The 19707-nt window shown below is 50.9% G+C and overlaps 1 protein-coding gene and 1 long non-coding RNA gene across 12 annotated transcripts in view; both read right to left on the bottom strand.

Annotated features, from left to right (window-relative positions):
* ANKRD11 (ankyrin repeat domain containing 11) overlaps positions 1 to 10163 on the bottom strand; it is a 191564-nt gene extending 181401 nt beyond the window's left edge. For 9 of the 11 annotated variants that reach the window (XM_073882424.1, XM_025860413.2, XM_073882426.1 and 6 more), the window contains exon 1: positions 9866 to 10162. The gene's annotated coding sequence lies outside the window, so the exon portion shown is untranslated. Of the gene's footprint in view, positions 1 to 9865 lie in introns of all 11 variants that reach the window. The other 2 variants (XM_025860417.2, XM_025860419.2) reach the window with 2 other exon arrangements.
* A 6706-nt stretch (positions 10164 to 16869) lies between these two features.
* Positions 16870 to 19503, bottom strand: LOC112814791 (uncharacterized). Its single transcript, XR_003205862.2, has 2 exons — positions 19221 to 19503; positions 16870 to 17847 (listed from the first exon to the last, which is right to left on the bottom strand). It is a non-coding gene; the product is annotated as an uncharacterized lncRNA (long non-coding RNA).
* Positions 19504 to 19707: the final 204 nt, after the last annotated feature.

A 19707-nucleotide genomic window follows, 5' to 3' on the forward strand; every position in this document is an offset into this window, starting at 1 on the left:
CACACCAGCCCTCTCTGATGCCAGAGCCTCCTCCTTTTGCCTAGGAGGCTGCCCTTCACCGACAGGCCTTTCCCCAGGCTCTGCTCCCTGCACTTCACTCCCCTGTGACTCTTCTGAGATGGGCATTTCTGCTACTTATTTGAATTCAACTTTTATTACTACAACAAATTTTAAACCCCATCATCCATTTCTAACTAGCTGTTTTACATTCTTCCCTGGAAAATGGTGTTCCTACTTTCTACAATAGTGTCTGTGGTGAGAACTGTTTTAAACCTGATCATCTGTCCAGAAGCAGAGGGCAGTGGGGTGAAGGGCAAACAAGACGACACAAGGGTGACCTGGCGCTCACCTGCCTCCAAGAGCGGCAGCCCACTCCCGGACACCGTCCTTCCTTGTGTCGTGACTTCCCAACACGGAAGGAGCACAGCAAAGCCCTCTCCCAGAGCCGCTCTGACCTCCATCAGGCTGGTCCACCACCTCCAAACTCAGACACACCACCTCCTGCCACAGGTCATGGAACGCCTCCTCCTCAGCAGGCCCAGTCTTACACAACTGGAGTCCAGTCCGTTTTCCCAGCTTTATCTGCTACTATTTTTTTCAAGGGTGACATGTTCAAACAGGTCAACTGACATTCCCACATTACAGCCTATCTCCCAGTGCTTCCCACAGTCTCTGACGGCCTCACCCTGCTCCCTGCACACTGATATCTCACCGATTCTTAAATAACACTCCCTTCACGACATCTCCCAGACTCCAGGGCCAGACATGTTTCTCCCCCGGTGCTCCTGCCTCGCGTCACAGCCCCCCACACCCAGCGCCTCGCTCCCTCCCCAGCCTCGGGCAGGGCCATGCTTCAGTCCTCCTAGCGCATCCCATCACAGAGCCCGGCAACAGTGAACAACAGCAACTAAATGAGCGTAGCGTGGGAAAAGCTAGGTTCATCTAGTCTTGGGAGTCCCCTCCATAAACCAGGTAATCACTCCAGTTGCAAAAAAGATACAAGACTGTTCTCCTACTATACAGCAGTCCACATTTGGAAAAGTAGTCTGATAAACCAGAAGTCAGCTGTACAGTGCTTTGTAACTGTGCCAAATGGGTGAATGATTACAAAGACATAAAAACAAAGACTGTACTTTTCAAAACTGCCAAGGTCATGAAAAACAAGAAAAGACCTGAGAAACTATTACAGACAGGAAAAGACTAAAGAGACATAACTAAATGTAATGTGGGATCCTGGACCTCAGAGGAAGAATGGGTGAAATCCAAATGAAGTCTGGGGTTGGTTGGTTGGTTGCTTTGTTTTAAAGATTTTATTTATTTGGCAGAGACTCAACGAGAGAGGGAACACAAGCAGGAGGAGTGGGAGAGGGAGAAGCAGACTTCCCGTAGAGCAGAGAGCCCGATGCGGGGCTCAATCCCAGGACCCCGGGGATGATGACCTGAGCTGAAGGCAGATGCTTAACGACTGAGCCACCCAGGTGCCCCAAGTCTGGGGTTTAATTAATAGTAATGTACAGGGGCGGGGCACCGGGTTGGCTCAGTTGGTTGAGCGACTGCCTTCAGCTCAGGTCATGATCCTGGAGTCCCAGGATCGAGTCCCACATCGGGCTCCCTGCTCAGCAGGGAGTCTGCTTCTCCCTCTGACCCTCTTTCCCTCTCGTGCTTTCTATTTCTCATTCTCTCTCTCTCTCTAATAAATAAATAAAATCTTTAAAAAAAAAAAAAAAGACCCTGACAGATCACCTTCTTCAGGGGTTTAAAAAAAAAAAAATAGTAATGTACAGGGGCATCTGGATGGCTGAGTCAGTTGGGCATCTGCCTTCGGCTCAAGTCATGGTCTCAGGATCCTGGGATGGAGCCCTGAGTCTTCGAGCTCCCTGCTCAGCAGGGAGTCTGTTTCTCCCTTTCCCTCTGCGGCCCCACTCGTGCCCGCTCGCTCTCTCTCTCTCTCTCTCTCTCAAATAAATAAATAAAATCTTCAAAACAAAAATAGTAATGTACCAATGTTGACTTCTTGGCTTTGACAACCTCAGCGGTGTTATGTGAGATGTCACCATTCAAGAGCCTGGATAAAGGGTAGAATGGAACTCCTCCCACTCCCAATTCTACTACTGTGTGCACTAGTTCTGTGTATGTAAAATTATTCCAAAATAAAAATTAAAAAAAAGAAAGCAAAACCTCGTGCAGGACGTGTATTCCCACCTCACTCACTAAGTCCCCATCGATGCCAGACTACACTGGCTGGGGCTGATGGCAGAGTCTCTCTAAAGCCAGCACAGTCCTGGCGAGCCCAACAAAGCACCAGAGCGGCTGCACAATAGCTGGATCCAGGCTCATCCGTTATGACCGCATCCATGGGGAACCTAGTGTGGCCACCGAACACTGCTCCCAAAGTGTCCCTATTCTAATCCCTGGAACTTACGGGTATTTCAGGTCACACGGCAAAGAGGAATTAAGGTTGCAGATGGAATTAAGGTCTAATCAGCAGACAGGGAGCATAGCCTGGATTATCCAGGTGGGCCCAATGTAATCACAAGGGTCCTCAAAAGTGGAAGAGGGAGGCAGAAGAGAGAGTAGAATGGAGAGGTCACACTGGAAGGTCAGAGAGAGGTAACACTGCTGGATTTAAGGATGGAGAAAGGGGTCAGAGGCCCAAGAATGTGAACAGCCCCTAAAAGATGAAAGAAGCAAGGAAACAGTCTCCCCACCCCCCCCCCCCGCCCCCGGAGCCCAGAGGAGGAACCAGCCCTCCCTGATTTTAGCCCAGGGAGATTCATGTCAGGCTTCTAATCAACAGAACTGTAAAATAATCAAGCTGTATTGTTTGAAACCACTAAGTTTGTGGTCGTTTGTTACAACAGCTACAGAGAGTGAGCACCGATGAAATACAAATACACGCAATTCTCCAAACTCTTGAGTGCACACGTCTTCCTTCGGCCCTTCACAGCCTCCTGCCACTTCAACACAGCACGCCCTCTGTTGCCCTCTGCCCCCCAGCCCCCTTGAGCCAACACATTTGGGGGCTTCAAAGAAAACTATCAAGGAAAGGAAAAGGGGATGCTACAGGTTAAATTCTAGAACAAAGATGTTCTCCCCAACTTCCTAACACTTCACTGTGCCATTAGTCTTTACTTCAAGGCCCTTTTTCAAAACATTAAAATTGCTTCAGCACAGTCATCTTTTACAAGTCAGTCATCTGATGAGACGCCAAGTTTAGCAGAATCAGATCTAACCACTTCACTGAGGAGAAACAAAGTTCCCACGTAAATCCCATTAAGGTTGCATCTGCCGAAAATCAAACTGAGTAAAAGCACATACCACTTTTCTAAACTTCATATTAAAAGACAAAGGACACAATTCAAAGATTACCTTTCTCAAGTTTTGGAGAAAAACGTTCCTACAAGAAAAAGTTTTGAGTGTTAGCCTATTTAATATATTAATCTCTAAACTAAAAAACTTCAAATCTCAGATGAATTACTCTCAAAGTAATGGAAATACCTATGAAGGTAATCCAAATCCTCCACCTCCAGCAAAGAAAAAATTCACAAGGTCTACACAGTCCTTGAAATCCGAACCACCTGGGGGCTGAGGAGCACTTAGGACACTGCAGGTTCTTGGCAGTTCCAGACCCCGTAAGGCTGGGCTTTCTTTTTTATCATGCAGAAAATGAGTTTGTTTCTTTTTAAGTGTCCTGCACAATCTTTAATTAGCCAGGCGTTTTTGTAATTAAAAAAAAAATTCCTTCAAGAGTGTTGCTTTGGGTTGTTTTTTTGTTGTTTTTTACTTCCTGTTTTACAGGATGTAAAACCACATTTAGAAACGTGGTACATGCCAGCAAGGCTCACCTCCCGAGTATTAAGGTTCTTCACTGCTTCTCTCACCTTCTCTATTTTGGGTAAGTTTACACAGTATAGCCATAATGATTCCAGAATTAAGTGAAAGTCTCCTTACTTTGCTAGGTATGAATGCAGTGGAAAATAAAACAATCACAACTCTGGCCAAAACCTTAAGAACCAAGCACCCTATGCAACCTCTCACTACTCAGAAATGTTCACTACTCCAGGACATTTACCCTCTGGCTCTGGCGCCTGCCATCAGGAGAAGGGGAGGGAGGGGCACTTTCTATTAACGCCCTAAGAACAGAACTCTAGTTGCTACATTTTAGACAAAAACTAACCTCCGATATCACAAAGTTATAAGCATTTACAAGTTAAATTTCAATTCCAGCCATTCTAAAAGGTCCGATTTTAGGGCGCCTGGGTGGCTCAGTCGTTAAGCGTCTGCCTTCGGCTCAGGTCATAATCGCAGGGTCCTGGGATCCAGCCCCGCATCGGGCTCCCTGCGCATCGGTAAGCCTGCTTCCCCCTCTCCCACTCTCCCGGCTTGTGTTCCCTCTCTCGCTGTTTCTCTGTCAAATAAATAAATAAAATCTTTAAAAAAATAAAAAATAAAAGGTCCCATTTTACAGAGTTAAACAAGTAATTGGAAGAGAGGGTTTTCATGAATTTTATTTAACTTTGACAAAAAATTCTGATCTAAGTGATCAAAAAATGTTTTATGTTGAGAAAAGGCAAACATTTTTATATAGTGAACTGATGCACACTGGTCTCTACAAGTGGAAAAAGAGAGCCTGCAGATTTTCAGGATAATAAGTAATTCACTGCACAGATGCCAAGGGCAGAGCAGGCAACCTGGGTCTTGCCCTCAGCCAGCCGGTAAGGACACTGTAACTCCCACAACCACCTCAACCTAGGCTGGGGGTGGGAGTACTCAACGAGCCTCGGCCCAGCGACAGAATTTCCAGTCCTTTCAGCCCTTGAAAACCTCAGCTGTATTAATGGGACAGACTTCTTTTATTTTCACACTGAAAACCCACTTAACTCTTCAATCACTGAACCAGCTTCAAAACTGTGGGATTTCTTAAGTTTTAGAATGGTGCCTCTAAATATTTTCAACCACAACCAATTCCCCTCACCCAGCCCTTACTAACCTAAAACATTAAAACCACAAATTCAACCCTATTATCCAAACCAAAAACTCAAGTCTCTATCACCCAAATTATACCCATAGTCTTTTCAAAAGCAACCTTTTTGCCAATTACATAACATTACAAAACATAAGGGGGGGGGGGAATAACACACAACTCCATTTTGGTGTATTTCCCTCCAGAGAGATTACTTTTTTCTTCATTAAAATGCTAAAACTGGGGGCACCTGGGTGGCTCAGTCGGTTAAGCAGCTGACTCTTGATTTCAGCTCAGGTCGTGATCTCAGGGTGATGAGATCCAGCCCCTCTTCGAGCTCGGTGTTCAGCAGGGAGTCTGCTTGAGATTCTTACCCTCTCCCTCTGCCCCCTCCTCACACTTGCGGTTGGTGTGTGTGTCTCTCTCTCTAAATAAATAAAATCTTTTTTAAAAAAATGCTTTAAAACTGAGGTCAGAGGGATATTAAGGGGCCACCTCCATTATGGAGAATTTCTATTTGAACAGAAGCTATGGTCTTAAAGCTCTGGTACCTTCTTATTACAACAGCTTGGGAGGTTTAAAAAAAAAAAAAGAGTAAGATAAAATGCTCAAACTTTCCAAGTACACCACTATCACACTAAACCACTACTTATGTTACAAGGGGCCAGAAGGTGCTCAAAGTTCTAAATGAAATACAGCAGCAGCAAACTACATTCAGTAAGCCTTCATCCTGGCCCCCAAAAGCAGCGGTCCTACTAAAACTGCTTCCAGAAGGCTCTTTTTCCTTCCCACAAAAACAACTTTCCCGTTAATTATTTTCCTTTATCTGTTGTCCCGTGCCAATTGTAAAAGCCATGTCCCACACCTTTACCTCAACTGTAAAGGAAAACTTATAATGAGAACAAACGGGAAAGTGGCTGAAATCACATAGCATTATTCCTAGTCAATCAAATAAATTAAAGTTCATGATCCCAAGTTTCTCCTGACAAAATTACTCAAATACTTCTGTATACAGTCTTTAAACAATTCAACCACTATTTACTGAGCCAATTCCATGACTAATGTCATACCCTAGACTGGGCCCTGAGTGATCGGAGACCATCCCTATTGTCATTAAGTATCCAGCCCTTCTTTCACAAGGACAGACCAAAACCAACTGTTAGACACTTGATCAGATGTGTTAAGTTCCGGTGGCCCTAACAAGGTGGGGTGGCATATATTCCTTGGGAATGATGATTAAGAAGGCTAAGAGGAAGCATTATTTAAGACGCAAAGGCTGAGCAGGAGTTACCTTGTAGATGTGGAGGGGAGAGGATTTACAGGGGAAGCAGTGATGGAGATGCAGCAGGACCCTGGCCCAGACAGAGAACCAGCATGTGTCGAGGCCATGAGAGAATAAGGCACATGTCCCAATCTAGGAAACGGAAGGCCAAGGCAGCCAGAGCATCAGGAGTTAAGGCAAGAGTGACAGGGGATCACAGAGCGGGCTGGGGGGGAGGGGAGGGGAAATCATACCGTCAGGGTTAGGTCGTTAATAATCACTTGGGACCTTGCCATAAAAAGAACATCTGCAGCCCTACTGTATATATAAAACACTATTTAAAGAGAGTATTAAATGTGAAGGAGGAGCAGAGTTAAGCACAGAAGAATAACAAAAAAAGACATGGGAACACACAGATCAGTCTGACTCAGCTTAAAAGATACCATGAATAAGATCCATCAAACAGAAAAAGAGTCACTTAACAGAAATGTCTTCATCAGAATTAACAAAGTAGTTAACGTGGATCATTTCCTAAGCCTTTTAGGCTTTCTATGCTGATTAGCTCTAATTGCCTGAGTTCCAGGAGCTGAGGATTGACATCCTCTTTCATACAGCTTTAAGATAAAACTAGAAAAGTTGACTTTCACAAAAATTTTATTTGAAATACAATTAAGAGAACACATACTGAAAAATTTCAAGACAGTAACTTTTAGTTATTTGAATTCATCCAATTTTTTTAGGAAGTTTATTGAACAGGCCAAGCTCAACCCCCTCAAGGCAATGACTAAAGAGCAGTCATAAACCGACACAGCTTGCAGACAGACAAGCAATGCATCCTCATTTTCACCTATTAACTAGCAAGTATCTTGCTATTAAAGAAAGTTCATCCATTACACTTACCACGTGAGGGATGAAGGGACTTACACAAGGTAATGGACAGACCAAAACACTTATTTTGGCAACAAATGCAGATTATGCTCTGAACCAGCATTTATTGACACTATCTAATTATGTTATTTAATTGGTAATGGGCTCACTGCCCATATGCAAAATAGCCACATACTGGATAAAACATAACCTTACTATATTAAATATACTTAAAAACCCAAGGCACACAAAGTTTCTTGAAAAATATTCTCAAATACAAACAGCATGGTTTCTTTAACTCTCTGTTGAAAGTTCTACTTGTCACTGTATCAACACTGTAATTATAGCTAACATGACAGCCACTAGTCATAAGCAGCCCATCTGGTTTCGAGAGATGAAAGGCGCTGCCAGTGTGCAATGTGATTAGCATGGCCGGTCCACAGCGGGTCTAGAGAAGAACATCCCACAGGGCGATGCAAGTAAGGAAGCGGACACAAAGTTAGAACTGCAAATGAGGAACTCAAAACTATGGAACACCTTTAAACACAAACTTCTGGTAAATTTTATCTATATTTTGCCACAATTAAAAATATTCAGAATTTAAAAACCTCTGGAAGGTTCAAATTTGGATCAACTTTAGCAATATTTTGGGGCAGCTTTTTAACTAACTCAAGAGGCATGCACAAAGAACACAGAAAAATGTCAGAGTTACTTGGTCTTTGTTCCCTCCCATCCCACTCAGGAGGGCTAGCCTATCCAGTGAGATCCTGCTCCTCAGCACAAAACTCCAGAAAGAGAGAACAGCTGAATGGAGGGTGGGGGAGGAAACACCGAGAGAGGGATCCAATTCAAGGGTCACAATCAAAGTTGAGCAAGATGTTTTTCCTTTTTCTTTTTTTAACTACAGTTTCAAAGTAATATCACAGTACTTGTGCAATCAGTCTCAAAAGACACAAAACAGAACAAGTCTTCCAGGACAGCAACATTTAGAGAAATCAAGGTCCCAAAGGCATCAAATAAACAGTCTCAGGGTCTCTGATTTAGAACTATTCAAGTTATGCCATTGACTGGGTTTGCACAAACCAAAAATAGCAACTGTGTCAATGGCACTTTTTCCACCAGCAATATCATGTTACATCGTTTTTGCTGAATGCCTCTCATCAATCCCCCCTACATACCAAAATATTCCAAGTTTTGCAACTCAACAACTGTGCACACTTTCACTCCTCAGTTAAAATGGGACGTTAAGGATACTGCTTAGATCTCTTTAAAGACTCTCACCTTACAAGAAAGCCTGAAATTTGATTTTCTACCGGGGAATTTGCAAAACCATCCTGTTCTCGCAAAGGAATATAAAACTTCCTATAACCTGTAGAAATCACGAAACCTAGGCATGCTGCATCTTAACTGCTGGAGAGAATATGGTTTTCAAAGCACAGGGCCCTCTTAGGCCGGCTTAATCTTCCAAAAACCTTGGAAGCTGGGATACAAGACTGGCTTTCCAACGGAACAAGAGAAGCAGAAAACCTTGATGGGGCACCAGCAAAAGAGCAGACCTCAAGAAAAACTAAGACTTCTCCACCCCCCAAACAGCAAACACACAAGACTTAACAGCACAATCCCTCTTTGAAAGGGTACTGAATCCATGTGGCAAGGCCAACCCTACACACACACACACACACACACACACACACGCACACACGCACGCACACACTCTCGCTCTCACACACTCGCAGCTACCGCCCTGCCAGGGGATGATGAAATGAGGAACGGAAATTAACATTTCAGGCAACGTCTCACATTGTTCCTTGAGGCCAAGGACTGCTGCTGCAGCCGCCGCCACCACCGCTTCCCTCCCACCCGCCCCCCAGTCCCGCCTACCCTCCCCCCGAGACGACACCCCCGCGCCGCTGCCCCGCATTCCTGCCCCTCCGCCGGCCTACGCGCGCCTCCTGCACCCCCGGCGCCCCCACTCTCCCTTCACGACTCCGGTTCGCCCGCCCCCTCCGGCTCGGAGCCCGAGAGCCTCCTGCTCCCATTTCAAAACAGTGATAATAATAGGGACGCTGGGAATAACAACTACAACCGACACCGCGAACGCACCCCTGCCTCGGGTCAGAGGTCGGCGCACCCGCTCCCCAGGTGCCCGGGGCCCCCGCCGGGCTCTCACGGCTGCCCGGAGCCCCCCAACTCCAAGCCCACCCTCAACCCCTCCCGGCGGCCCCGGGCCCCCCGGGCCCCCCGGGAGCCCCTGTCGGGCCCTCATGGCTGCCCTGGGGCCACACAGGCCCACCCAGAGCCCCCGCAGCCCCTCCCGGCGGTCTGGGCCCCCAGGCCCAGCGGAGCCCCCAGCCAGTCCCTTCGCGGCTGCCCCTGGCCCCGCAGAGGCCCACCCCGAGCCCCCCCCCAAGCCCCCTGCGGCCGCCCCCGACCCCCCCGGCCCCCCCGGAACCCTGCGCGGCGGCCCCGGGCCCCCCAGGCCCCCCTAGGAGCCCCCGCAGCCCCCTCAAGGCTGCCCGGGCCTTCCAGGCCGACCCGGAGCCCCCCGTCGGGCCCTCACGGCTGCCCCGGGCGCCCCAGGCCCACCAGGAGCCCGCGTCAGCCGCTCACGGCTGCCCGGGCCCCCCGGAGCCCCACGTCGGCCCCTCAGGCCCCTGGGCCCACCGGCGCCCGTCGTGCTGCTCCGCCCGGAGGGGAGGCCTGCAGGCCTCAAGGCGGCCCCCACGCCCCGGCGCCCGCCCCGCCCCCCCGCCCCGGCCCGCGGTGGCTCTCACCGGCTCCCGGCTGCACAGCTCCGCGGGCTCAGCGGCGGCGCGCGGGCGAGGCCATGCAGCCCCGGCCCGTCTCCCGGCCCCGAGCGGGAAGGCGGCGGTGGCGGCGGCGGAGGCGGGCTCCGAGCGCCGGCGAAGCGGCGAGGCCGGCGGGAGGCGAGCCCGCCCCTCGGGCGCGGCCAGGCTCGGGCGGCGCCGCGGCGGCGCGGGCGCTCACTGAGGGGACGTCGGGCCGCGCGCTCGGCGGCGGCGCCTCCCCGCCTGGGGCCCTCGCTCCATCGCGCTCCGGCTCGGCGGCCTCTGGCTCCGGGACCCGGCGGCGGCTGCGGCGGGCGCCGGCCGCATGAGACGCCGCCGCCCATTGGCCCGCCGTATCCGCCTCCGCCATTGGCCCGCTGCGGCCGGGCACAGGGCTGCGCACGTCACGGCGTCGGGGAGGAAGTACGCCGGCGGGGGTGAAGGGGCGGCGGCGAGAGGGACAGCTGCGGTGACAGGCCTGGGGCGGGACTAGAAGGACGTCCCGGAACGGATTGGTCTGGATCGCGCGTCTGGGCGCATGGCACGCTAGGGTAACGGGCAGCTGGATTGGCTGCTTTCTTCGCGGAGGGGCGGGTCTTTTGCTCTCAGGCGTGACGATTGGTCTTTCCAAATGCCGGAAGCGACGAGGGAGACGATCGAAAGCCGGGGTCTGGCGTCCCCTGAGCTGGGGCGAGGTGTCGGCCGTACGGCCGCCTCGCCCACGCCGGGGTCCCGGAGCCCGGTCCCCGGAACTAGACCGCCGCCCGCCGCCCGCCGCCCGCGCCCGCCTGGAGCCGGCCCGAGGAGGACAGGCGGCGCGCCCTCGTGCGGGCGGACCGCGGCCGGGGCCCACCCGCGCTGTGATTCCGCCGGGGCGCCGCGGGCGGGGCGTCTTCGCGCCCGCGCACCCTCCGTTCGTTGCGGGGAGCGCGGGCAGCGTGCGCAGCCCGTGGCAGCGGGGCCCGCGCCGTAGCACGCAGCCTGCCGGCCTACCGCGGGCAGCCGGACTTTGCCAGGCGCCTCGCTGGGTGAGCGGGGCACCGGAGCGTGCAGCCAGCCCGTGGAGTGATGACCCGAGGGTCCCCGGGTCCACCTGACGGGACTGCCTGTAAAATGGATGAAATGCCGGCTGCAGACCCCACGCCCGCCGGCGTAGAGCTACACGGCAGGGAACGAGGAGTCGGCGTTGCCTGTTTGGGTCCCTGACCGGACTCATCCCTGGGAAAATTTGAAAGACACTAACCTTAGCCAATCCAATGCTCTTGGCAGCGAATTTGCCTTGGAAACAGTCTGACAAGGTAGAAGCAAAGGTGCTTAACAAAAACAGAACCTGTAAGTAGAAGCTGCGGTGGAGGAGAGAAATGCAGAGTAGAGGGAAGAATTCTGCCGTTTAACGCGTCCGTGAAGAGATGTTTATTGCTGTGGGCCGCAGCCTGGGTCAGGCCCCGGGATTGGGTGGGAACAGAGCAGGTCCGCTCTTTGCCAGCGTGGGGTTGAGCATCAGGCGGGGAGCGCGTATGTTTACCAGGTAGCTGCACAAGGCCCTAATTACAAGCTGTTGATAGCACTTCGAAAGAGATGAGTAAGGCGCTAGGAAAGAACGCTGAGTAAAAACCAGGTCTAGTAAAAGGTTTCCGTAAGGTATTACGCTTGAGCTGCCGTCGGAAGGTTAAGGAACAGGTGAAAAAGATAGGGGGAGAATGTTCTAGGTTTGCTCTCCAGTAAGAGAGCTTCTAGCCACGTGTGACTGGTAAGCCCTGGAAGTGTGGCGAATCCAAACTGGTAGGTGCTGTGCATATAAAATACCAGATTTCAAAGGCAGCATGAAGAAGAAAAGAATGTAAAATATCTCATAAGAACATTTTTTTGTATTTATTACACATGGAGCGTATTTTGGTTTAATGGCATTAAATAAAATATACCGTGGGAACTAATTTTATCTCATTTTCTGACAATTGCTACTAGGAAATTTTTTTTCAGATTTTATTTGCTTGCTTGAGAGGGAGAGAGCGCGAGTGGAGAGGGCAGTGGCAGAGGGAGAAGCAGGCTCCCCGCTGAGCAGGGAGTAGGAAGCCCGCGCGGGACTCGATCCCAGGACCCCGAGATCGTGACCTGAGCTGAAGGCAGACCCTTAACCAACTGAGCCACCCAGGCGCCCCAGTACTAGGAAATTTTAAAGGACACCCTGGCTGCTTCTGTTTGACAGCCCTGGGCAAAGGGGCAACCTAACTGGTGTCCTTAAGGCAGAGGAAGGTGTGGTGGCTCAAAGAGCAGCTTTCAACACATACTTAAGGCTTCGTAAGTGCCCACTGTGTTTTCAGCGCTGTCCTGCATCAAATACGGGGTGATGGGGGCAGAGGAGTGGTGCTGTTTTATATAAGTTAATTGGTGAAGAACTCAGATAGGATGACCTTTGAGGAGAACCACAAAGAAGCAAGGCATGGTATGGGGAAGAGCACCCCAGATAGGGTGGGAAGGAGCCCCACAAGCAGAGAGCAAAGTCCAAGCAAACGAGATGAAGGAGGTGGCTGGGCAAGGGTCCTGACTTGGAGTTGGGATTTCACCCTGAGTGCAAAGGTCAGCCACTGTACGGTTGCAGGGAGATGAACCATGCATGACCTGACCTACCGTTCACGGATCGCCCGGAGATGGCCAGAGCACAGAGGTGGTGTGGGGTAGCAATGCCATCCGGACTCGTTAGACAGTTGGATCTGGGATGTGTTTTGAAGACAGAATTGGCAAGATTTTGTGGGCCGTAAGAAAGAGAAAGGTCCAGGATGAAGTCAACACTGGCTGGAAGGACTCCAGGAGAGGTAGAGCTTTGGGCTGAAAAACTGGGAGTTTAGTTTTGTACAGTTAAGTCCAAGATACTTGGGCCTCCATGTGGATGACAGGTGGATGGGGGTGAGGGGGGCAACAACAGAGAGCAGAGAGGTAGCTAGGGGCAGGTGAGGCTTCACAGGCATCCGATATATATCACCTTTCACCTGCAAGTGGCATCTGCCAGTGAAGGGCTTTAATCAGGAGGCAAGGGGGCAGAGTCCAGTTTTGTTTTTGTTTTTGTTTTTTAAGATTTTATGTATTTGGGATGCCTGAGGGGCTCAGTCAGTGAAGCATCTGCCTTTGGCTCAGGGCATGATCCTGAGGTCCTGGGATTGAACCCCATATGGGGCTCCTTGCCCAGCAGGGAGCCTACTTCTCCCTCTACCTGCCACTCCCCCTGCTTGTGCTCTCTCTCACACAAATAAATGCATTAAAAAAAGATTTTATGTATTTGAGAGACTGAGTAAGAGAGAGCACAGGAGCAGCGGCAGAGGGAGAGGGAGAAGCAGGCTTCCCACTGAGCAGGGAACCAGACTCGGGACTCGATCCCAGGACCCTGGGATCATGACCTGAGCCGAAGGCAGACGCCTCACCGACAGAGGCCCCCAGGCGCCCCCAGAGCCCTGTTGAAAACAGCGTGAGGGTGAGCCCGTGATGAGAGGCCAGGTGGGAAGTGGTCGCAACAGCTGCAGAGGAAAGAGAAACAGGAAGGGGGCTGGGGGGCGGCGCGTGAAGAGACGCAGAGTAGGAGAGCAGGGGCAGGTGACAAACAGCATCCTCGAGCCTGGGGGGCCTGAAGGAGGCTGCCAGACAGCCAGCCGTGCCACACCTTCCCGTGTTCCCATGGAAACTGGAAATTAAATTTTCACGGGAAGTTTCAATAAAAACAATTTGTCAAACATGTGGCCAAAGAACACACATCAGGTCTATCAATTCCTTATCTCGATCCCCACAGGGTAGTTCTCCAGTGCTTTCCGGGGAAGCCTGTTTTCTTTAATGCAGTTACCTGGACCCACTGGGCGATTCTGATTCAGGAAACCAAGTTCCTGCCAAAAGCAGTTACGTTGCAGCATGTCTGTGTTCCCCTAGAACCAAAAGAAGCTAATTGTTGATTAAACATAAGCCATATGTGGCTCCAGAGAACTCTAGTGCCCAGGTGATGCTGGATGCCCTCCCAGAGAATCAGTGTGTCCTACTTTGATTTGCTCCTAAGCCAAGGTCCTTGAAGGGACTCTCCACACTCCGCTGGACACCACCCCTCTGCTGTGGCCTGGGACAGTGATGGGGCATCAGTGGGGCTCTTCACTCCCTTGCAGAATTCCAGAGGTTACTGCTGAAAGGGAGGCGGCCCAGCCACCTTGCTTTCTTTCTACTTCCTTTTCTTTCTTTTTTTTTTTTTTAAGATTCTATTTATTTATTTGACAGAGAGAGAGAGACAGCGAGAGAGGGAACACAAGCAGGGGGAGTGGGAGAGGGAGAAGCAGGCTTCCCGCGGAGCAGGGAGCCCGATGCGGGGCTCGATCCCAGGACCCCGGACCATGACCTGAGCCAAAAGCAGATGCTTAACAACTGAGGTACCCAGGCTCCCCTCTACTTCCTTTTCTATACAAGTGGCAGAAGTGGCCAGAGCAGGCCCACATTCTGACGACTTCCTCTCTGTCTCTTACCTCATGACCATGGGGTAAGAACTGTCATCTGGGTTTGGGCCAAGCCAGCCCACCCTCAGCCCTGTGGTCAACCTCAGCTCACCAGCATTCTTAGCATTAGAATTTGGAACACAAGCTGGCTTCACAATAAATTATTGCATGCTTTGCTGTCCAGTTACCATAGCTTTGTGATGCATCGCCCTCTGAAACCTCAAGGGAAGGAGGAACTGTGGTATAAAGCAAGATTCAGATGTTCCTGGGACCCCTCACCCAAAACCACCAAAACCACCCCCTAATTTTTAACACTCTTCACCCAGTACATTTTCTGTAGCCTACCGGGTTGTTTCGTAAAGGTCTTACCTATTTTCTTTAATAAAGCATGTATGCATTCATGGGAGTGGGGGGAGGGGCAGAGGAAGAGAATCCCCAGGCTGACTCTCCACTGAGCGCAGAGCCCACCTGGACTGATCCCACCACCCATGAGGTCGCAACCTGAGCAGAAACCAAGAGTCCCTCACTCAACCGAGCCCCCCAAGCGCCCCTAGCCTATCAGTTTTTATGTAATTTTAAAATCTAAATATACGAACTATTCTTTTCTTCAATCAGTTTCTCACAAATCCAACTAGAAAGGTTGAGAGTAAAAAAATAAATCTTCCTAAGCCTTTTTTCTAGTGAGGGTGTCATAATATTGCATAATGTGTTTTATGTAATGAATGTCAGCTTGCGGAAAGCAAGGCGCTTACTCAGCTGGGAGATGGATTGTGTTCTCATTCAACATATGCCGGGGTGTGCAGGACAGTGTCACAGCAGGGGCAGAACACAACTCTCTCACACACTTTCATGGCCCGGACGGGGCTGAAAGGGCCGTCCTGCGGTTCTGCAGCTGGTATCCGACATCCCAGAAGCTTTGGTGGGCGGCCATGGTCTGTCAATGGCAGACACCCATCTGCAGCCCCTCTCCTGGGTTGGGGAAGGAGTCACGGACTTACCGCCACAGAGGCTTTGCTCTTTGCAGTCCCTGGAAAGGAGCCCCTGGGAATACAGCTGAGCTTTCCTGAGACAGCAGGCCTCTGGCCCGTGCCAGCCCTGGGAGTAACCCCAGTGCTTACTACCCAGGATGGTCGATTCGGAACCTTTCACGAATGCTGAATCCAGTGAAGATTTAATAATAAATTCTCCAAACTGTCGCCAGAGACTGCAAGATGTCTTTAGCCAAAGAGAGGCTCACAAAGTATAATCTCGAATCCAATCTGAATTCCCTTTTTTAAGGTTTTTTTGTGGTTTTTTTGTGTGTTTTTTTAGTAATTTCTACACCCAAGATGGGGCTCGAACTTACAACCCTGATACCAAGAGTCACATGCTCTTCCGACTGAGCCAGCCAGGTGCCCCTATGTTCCCTTTTTAAACTAATAAAACTCACATAGCTTTTTTTTTTAAGATTTATTTGTTTCAGAAAGAGAGAGAGAGAGAGAGTGCACCAGCAGGGGGAGGGACAGAGGGAAAGAGAATCCTGAAGCAGACTCCCCGCTGAGCTGGGAGCCCTACCCGCCCTGGGGGCTCAATCCCCAAACCAGGATCATGACCTGAGCCAATATCAAGAGTTGGACACTTCCCAGGTGCCCCAAAGTCACATATCTTTGATAAAAATCATTTTAATGACATTAGAATTGCCATGATTGAGACCATAGTTTCACCAAGTGTGGTCCAGGAACCCTGGGGGCCCCCCAAAACCCTTTGTGGGGGTCAGCAAAGGTCCGGCAGTTTGGAGAAATGGCATGGCCGCAGGCTACTGACAAAGGTAAGTGTTCTCAAGAAGGCGATACAGGGCCCGGGGGTCTGGAAGATTGTTAGATGTCTCTAGACTGTTGGAAGGCGTACAACTTAACAAGGGAGAAAGAAGTGGTCCCGTTCAGCAGGAACGTGCAGAGTGTGGGGAAACGGTGGAAAGCAGTGGGGCCCAGACACAGAGGCAGCCGGCCTGAGCAGCTTGGGAGCTCACGGACGGCCCCTGGAACTGTCCTACGTGCCATTTACGCATCCACCTGGTGGGGAGAAGCAGAGACCTTTGGAGATGGGTTTGCTGTGGGGGATAGCCTGGCCCAAGCCACAGGAACCCGGATGTCAGTCCCTCAGCTCTTTCCTGGAGCTCACGCTCTCTGCTTCACCACCTCTGGGCAGAGACCGTGCTTTATGGGCACACATACCTTTCAAAACACAAGACACAGTACTGGGGACAGCAGCGATGCTCGGGATTATAGAAATTAGTAAATTGTGTCACTGAAACTCAGCTTTGCAACTTTAAAAAGTATTCAGAAGTTAAAAGGATAGATGTCATCTGAGTGAAATAAAGGAATGCTCCCGGGTTTCAGTGTTGAATATTGCGAGTCACCTTCCAGCGACCCTGCGCACAGCACCCACAGCATCCAGGGAGGCCGGCTTCTCGTGCCTGCGTACTCCAGACCTCCCAGACAAGTGCTTTAGTCCCTCCCTCCTGCCCAGAGAAGGATTGTAAACATAGTCTATGGGCTCTGTTTCATTTTGTTTATTCTGTTTATGAAACTGTAACCTCATGTAGGATTGCCTAGGGCCCAAGTCACAAATAAACTGTCAAACAAAATAAACATAAAACAGCAGGGACAGAGATGTGGCCAAACCCATATCGCATGCTCCGATTTGAGGCCAGTATAAAGCCGAAATACCCTCCCCTCTCCAGATAATCTCCGACTTAACCTGATCAGCTCTGACACCTCCTCCCACCAGGGCTGGCCCTGAATTCCAGAAACGGATCCTCGGATCCTCTGGGGAAAAACGGCTAAGTGGACCACAGGGAGGTCCTGGCGCCCTCACCTCGATCTGCTGGTGTGTGTCTGTGTAGCCAATGTTCTGTGGGGGAAGGGGGCTTAAGTGAGCCCTGGCTCAAATTCTTTGTAGAGGCAGCCACCTTGTCCCCTGTCAAATCAACCTGTAAATTATGGTGAAAAGGACCAGTGCCTGAAACCGGTCCTCTTACACCTGCACCTGGTGGAGCCTGGCGGGGTGCTCAGCCTTCATCGGGTTGAGGGCAGTCGTGTGCTGCTGACCCCGTGATCAGCCGGCCACCAAGATCAACATGAAGCCACCACAGGCTGCCCTGTGCCTCTGGGAAGCCTCAGCCTGTCCCACGCGCCCAAGCGCACCTTCCCGTTTGGGCTGTTGCAAGCCCTGCCCTCCCCTGCCCCAGTCTGGCCAAAAGGATGCTGTAACACAGACGAATCCGTCTGTAGCTCAAAATCCTCCACAGGCTCCTCCACCTAGAGCACGAAGGCAGGGTCCTCACCGTGGTGGTGGAGCCCAGCCTGCACACTCGCTCTCCTCCGCCCCGCTCAGGCTTTACTTGCCCTCCGTACCATGTGCTTTGCTGCTCTGGTTGACTCGTTTCTCGTCGGAATGGAAGCTCATTGAGGACAAGCGTTTGTTCACTGCTGTGTCCCCAGCACCTAGGACACGGCCACAGAGTGTCTGTGAAGGGAAATGCCATTTTATCCCATAAAAATCGACTTTTTTCTCCAGTTCTTTCACTTTCTGCAACTGTTTGAGGGCCTCTCACCATTTCTGCAACTGTGTGAATCCCCCCAAAAACTCACCGTCAGAAACTATCCCCACCTGCCCCTTTCACTGCTCCCCCCCTTTCCTCATCATCTTTACTCTGGGACCGTAACAGCTCTGGGGGTCTTTCCCCATCCTTTTGGATCTGTCCTCCCTTCTTTTGACCTCTTTTTGTTCTGCGTTGCAAAACATCCAGGAGTGAGCTAGCAATCTCTGAGAACAGGGAGTTGGAAGTTCTGAGTGAACAAAAGCAAGGTTTTCTTTAGCAGGCTGGTAGAAAAGGCAGGGATGTCTGGGAACACTTGCTTGTCACTGTGTCTTGTTCCTATTACGCTGTGGCTGTCCAAATTCAATGTGGTTCATGGAATTTCTTTTTTTTTATTTTTTTTAAAGATTTTATTTATTTATTTGAGAGAGAGAGAATGAGAGACAGAGAGCATGAGAGGGAGGAGGGTCAGAGGGAGAAGCAGACTCCCCGCCGAGCAGGGAGCCCGATGCGGGACTCGATCCCCGGACTCCAGGACCATGACCTGAGCCGAAGGCAGTCGCTTAACCAACTGAGCCACCCAGGCGCCCGGTTCATGGAATTTCTACAGAAGTACGTCCATCATTGATTTGCTGAAAAGCCATAATAGCCATAGACCTCTAGGATCTAGGACCGGCCAGCTGGTGAATACTCTATGCCTTCACTGAAGGACACAGAGACCTTCAGGAGGACAGTGTGTCCTGTCCAACCCCGAGAAATGGGGCCACTCTGCTGATGATTGCTGGCTGTGGATTACAGAGTGGAGATACAGCTAATCCGGTCACTGTCTACACCCCAGAAGCGAGCAAGCAGAGGATCCTGTTGGCTACACAGCACATTCAACTGAAAGCTGTCTGGGGGACCATATACAAAAAGTGAACGCCTTCTTCCTTCAAATATCTTATCGTTCACCTAACAAGTAACCCCTGGGGCCAGGAAGATAGCAAGCCAGTAACTTCCAGAAATAGGCTGTAAACGACATCCAGACATGGCCCCTCTTTTCTGGTAGCTGATCCCAGACAAGGCTTCTGAGCTCACACTGAGGGGTTAAGGAGGGACCCCAGTGCTCTGGCCGGTGACGACTCCCCCGTAGCTACCGAACCTGGACAGGCAAACCCCAGCTTGGACCAACAAAAACCCAAAAACCCAATGTAAACTTGCATCTAAAGAAAGGGGTTGGCTCATGATGAGGAATGAAGTGGGGGTTCCCACCTGCCATGACCGGATCCAGGGACACAAACCAGGTTGTCCCAAGCCTCACCTGCAGCTTTTGCTTCTCTATCTGTGAGCCAACTTCTCTGCAGCCGTGGTTGGCTCTCTCCACATGGTGGGAAAGGGGCCAACAGCATACGCAATCCATCCTTCTACTCCATGACCCCAAAGGCGAAGTCCCTTCTTCACCTTCAAACAGAAGCTCTGAGGAAGGACCTCATAGGCTGACTTTCTGCTCCTGGACCAATCATTGTTGGGGTGAATGCAGCACTACCAAGGCCTGGGGTCATGTGACCAGGGGGAGTCAGGATCCAAGGGCTGGGTTTTGCTGAGCAGAGGTGAACAAGAGACATCTTCTGTAATCAACACTGTGGTCAGCAGCCTCCAAGGAGACCCTCGATGACCCCTGCCCCCTAGTATTCACACTCTTGGGCCGTCCCTGCCAAATGGGACCATGTCATGTGAGCAGCCCCACGGAGACGCCATGTGGTGAGGAGCTGAGCTCCTGCCAACAGCCAGGCAAAGGCATCACCTTG

Source organism: Callorhinus ursinus, unplaced genomic scaffold, assembly GCF_003265705.2.
Source record: "Callorhinus ursinus isolate GAN/ISIS: 27379988/994484 unplaced genomic scaffold, GSC_fseal_2.0 scaffold46, whole genome shotgun sequence".
Classification (NCBI taxonomy): domain Eukaryota; kingdom Metazoa; phylum Chordata; class Mammalia; order Carnivora; family Otariidae; genus Callorhinus; species Callorhinus ursinus.